The sequence below is a fragment of the Myotis davidii genome, unplaced genomic scaffold (genome assembly GCF_000327345.1).
Source record: "Myotis davidii unplaced genomic scaffold, ASM32734v1 scaffold125, whole genome shotgun sequence".
Classification (NCBI taxonomy): Eukaryota; Metazoa; Chordata; class Mammalia; order Chiroptera; family Vespertilionidae; genus Myotis; species Myotis davidii.
This window is the reverse complement of record NW_006299390.1, coordinates 2,270,419-2,274,610: the sequence shown is the minus strand read 5'-3', so window position 1 is coordinate 2,274,610 and position 4,192 is coordinate 2,270,419. Positions and strand designations below refer to the sequence as shown.

Below are 4,192 nucleotides of genomic sequence, written 5' to 3'. Positions count from 1 at the left end.
TGGCACAGGCCTCCCGGGAGGGAGTCCCAGGCGGTGGCCGCGGCCATCCCCGTGAGATGGCACCTCCTTCGGGGGAGGTAGCCCTGGCGGTTCCGGGGAGGGGACCGTGGTGGCCTCGGGGAGGTGGCTTTTTTTTTTTTTTGGAACCTGCATCGGGGGGCTCTGACCCCAGGGGAAGGGGTTTGGGACCTCGCAGCCCCCCTGTGGATGCTCTCCGGGAGCCTTCTGTGAGCTCCATCGATCGCTTCCCTCTTGATGTGTGTGTCGCACCTGTTCTCCTTCTAGGGCTGCTCCGAAAGCGGGGACGAAGGGAAGAACGTGGAGGAGAAAAGTAAGCAGACCCCATAGGCCTTAGCGCTGCCCACTAGGCCACCTCTGCGAACCCAGCCCTCGGGGTCTGCGTCCCAGAGGGGTCTTTTAGATGAAGTGGTGTTCTTTTCTTCTTCTTTTCTGTACAGTATGCTTGCATAATATTAAATACTGATTGTAATGACACACACATTTTTGTCTTTCTAAAATTGTAAAATACGGGGTGATTTGGGGAAAAGAGCACTTCCTGACCCCTACCTAATGCAGGGACGTGTGTGGTGTCCCTCGAGCTCTGTCCATCATCCTGGGTTCCTGTCATTGTGGCCTGCCTGCTATTTTAATGAAGCACCAACTTACGGAGCATCAGGAATGTGGAGGGGCTAGTGATGTAGGAGAGATGGACCAACACCTTAATTGGGTTCAAAGGAGTAAAATGATCATTGTTTGGTAAGACTTGACCAATGAATTTTGCGCTTACAAATTGATCTGAGCCCTCGTAATTACACACATATTTTTTGTGTGTTTGGCTCAGTGGATAGAGTGTTGGCCTGTGGACTGAAGGGCCCGGCGTTCGATTCCCATGGGAGCATATGCCTGGGTTGCGGGCTCAATCCCCAGTGTGGGGCGTGCAGGAGGCAGCTGATCAATGATTCTCTCTCATCATTGATGTTTCTTTCTCTCCATCTCCCTTCCTCTCTGAAATCAATAAAAATATATTTTTTAAAAAATTGACCTGACCCCTTCTCGGTTTGGTTCAGTGAGTAGAGTGTCGGCTTGGGGACCAAAGGGTCCTGGGTTCTATTCTGGTCAAGGGCACGTACCTTGGTTGCAGGCTCCTCCTCGCCCCGGTCCTGGTCGAGACTCGTGCAGGAGGCAACCAATCGATGTGTTTCTCTCACATCAAAGTTTCTTTCGGTCTTTCCCTCTCTCTCCCACTCTCCCTAAAAAAAAAAAAAAATCAATGGAAAAATATCCTTGGGTGAGAAAAAATTGATCTGAGAAGAACACAATGGATAACGTGGTTCCTGGATCTTGGACTGGACGAGGAAGAGGGAAAGGTTAATACCTCCATCTCCTACTAAGCACAGGAGCATATGTCAGGGATGGGGACATTTGCCATTTTACTCAACTCATTGCTCAGCAGGCTTTTGGAAGTCAAGAAATCTTTAGGGGCTTTTGAAGTGAAATTTTGGGGGGAGGAAAGGAAAAGCATGTAAGCCATTCTATCAGAGGGTTTTTGGTTCTTCTGATTATGGTAAGTGGTCTGGGAATGAGAGGTAAGAGAAAGGGTTCCCATGTTACCATGTTAGCTTTAGGAGCTAAGCTTGCCCTTTACACTGATATAATCTGCATCAGAAAGAACGCTCTAAGTAATCCGTAGCCCTTAACAAATCGTAACTGTCACAGCTCAGCTCCTTTTCCTAAAGGATTTCAGCGTACCCCATTTCTTTCAGTTAATCCCTCCCCTTTTCCACCTTTGCCCCATTCACATGCCTGGGAGTTGATGCCTTTTGAGCTATCATGATAGACACAGACCGTGGACTTTATCCTTGTTCCTCCTTTGGCTTGGGCAACTTTCTTTGCAATTAGGAGTGTTCTTTACAAAAAAGAGAAAAGGAGACACATAAAAACCTCCAAATCATGAATGTGTCCTTTTGAAGAATGTCTTTGACTAAGAACAGTCTGTGCTGTATTTAAATGATTATATCGAGTTAAATTTTGTAAGTGAAGATAGAATTTACTCCCTAAGCCAGAGCAACCTTCGCATTCACAAATATTCCCTCTGCACATAGCCCTGCCTATGTCTGCAGATGTACCACATAACTCACTTGTTTTATTTAAGACTAGAGGCCCGATGCGTGAAATTCATGCAAGGGGCTCGACCCTCGCAGTCCCGGCTGCCTTAGCCAGCCCTTGCAGCCCTGGCTTCATCCGGATGGTTGTTCTGCTATTTGGTCTAATTAGCAAGACATTGTGACTCCTGTATATAACAGTAGAGGGTTTTCTGTATGAATAAGGTTTCATGTGGACCAGCCAATTCTGTTCATATTTGAAGGAGAAGAAAATAAGAGTATTGGGCTGAGAGTCAGAAAACATGGGTTTTAGTCCTATTTGCAAACTTTAAGTGCAGGCTGGGAAAATGTTGTAATTTATAGTTGAGAAGTTGAGGCAAGTTTTGCTTCTACCTGCTAGTGGGCTACTGATTCTCAAAGCATAAGAACCAGGTTTTCAATTTTTTTTAGTTGAATGAAACAAAGGAAAATTTATTTTGGGGGTGTTGAGGAAAGGAACAAACTCAGTACTAAACACATAAGCATATGTTTTGTTAACCTTTAACATAAGTAATTAAACAATATATAATAGTTATATTTTCACTTTAGGCACATCTTTTCATATGTATATTTTTAAATATATTTTCATTGATTTCAGAGAGGAAGGGAGAGGGAGAGAGAGAAACATCAATGATTAGAGAAACATTGATCAGCTGCCTCCTGCATGCCCCCCCCTACTGGGGATCGAGCCTGCAATCCCCATGTGACCTTGATTGGTATTGAACCTGGGACCCTTCAGTCCACTGGCCGATGCTCTATCCACTGAGCCAAACCAGCTAGGGCCATATTTTTATTTTATCAGAAGTGACAGTTGTTTTGTAATGAGGGTGGTTATCACCTCTTGGCTTTCTCTCATTGCTGTGTTCTTCAAACTTTGTTTTTGGTAAAGAGCCAAGTTGTACAAGGGCAGCTCCAAGGAATAACAGAGGTGAAAGGTGAAGTCCAACCAGTACTGCTCCCCAGGAGGCTCTGTTTTGTCTCCCAACTTTATCTCTCACACTTTTTTATTTATTTAAAGAAATTGTGATAGTCCTTGTTTCTAAATATTTGCTAATTTATCCAGTTGTTTAATTTGTTCATTAACTCACCAGGAATGGTTTGTTTAGAGAGGACCAGATCCTTCAGGCAAACCTGAAGTAAAGAAATGACTGTATGTTCACATTTATTCCAACGTTTGGTTTCCATGAAGTCACTCTCGCTTTCTCTGGGGCCTTATTTTATAGTATTTATTTTCACTGGGAGGTTAGTCTACATTTTTTACATCATCTTGCTTTTGTTTTCATTTTTAATTCCTAGGTACTATTCAAATCTAGGGAGATTAAGCCCTGTATATGGAATAATTCAAGTTGTGGACTGAGTGTAGTTGAGCATGGTTAATATCAGGGAATTTATTGAGTGCACAGTGAAATGGAGTTACCATTATACCAATCTTCACCCAAAAGTCAGGTTGTCTAAACTCCAGGAAGAAGCAAACCATAAGTAACCAAAAGGGGATAGCTTATGGAAACAGATCCTTGAAAGGGAAAGGTTTACCTTAGCACACTGGGGTGGAGTGGCAGGAGCAAGATATGACAGCCAGCTGTGGGTCATGTCCCTCCTACCTTCTTTGCTAAGAAGCTGCTGGGAGCCTTCAGGTTTCTCTGGGGTCCAGGGCACGTTCAGAAAGCCACCCTGGCACAGCTGGTCAGCAGAGATGTAGCTAGAGATACTCTGGGAAAGAGGAGCAGTGCTGTTAGTCCACAAACTTAGGACAGTCGAAAATAATTTAATTCCTTTGCAATGGAATATGTGTTTTCTAGAAATTTGTTTTCTTAGGTGTTTTGTTTAAGTAAAAATGGCAAATTATGAAAAGGCGTGAACTCTGGGAAATATCACATACTAAATGGGCTGAGAGCAAAACAGAATGGGAGAATATATTTGTCAATGATACATCTGACAAGGGGTTAATATCCAAAATATATAAAATACCCATACAACTCAACACCAAATGGACAGAGGCCTAGCCGGTGTAGCTCAGTTGGTAGGAGCAGCGTCCCATACACCAAAACGTT

The 4,192-nt window shown here is 43.9% G+C and overlaps 1 protein-coding gene across 2 annotated transcripts in view; it reads left to right on the top strand.

The window, feature by feature from the left end:
- The first annotated feature begins 145 nt into the window (after positions 1-145).
- RINT1 (RAD50 interactor 1) overlaps positions 146-4,192 on the top strand; it is a 32,259-nt gene continuing 28,212 nt past the window's right edge. The window contains exon 1 of one of the 2 annotated variants that reach the window (XM_006774888.2): positions 146-331. The gene's annotated coding sequence lies outside the window, so the exon portion shown is untranslated. The remainder of the gene's footprint in view (positions 332-4,192) is intronic. The other variant, XM_015571251.1, reaches the window with a different exon arrangement.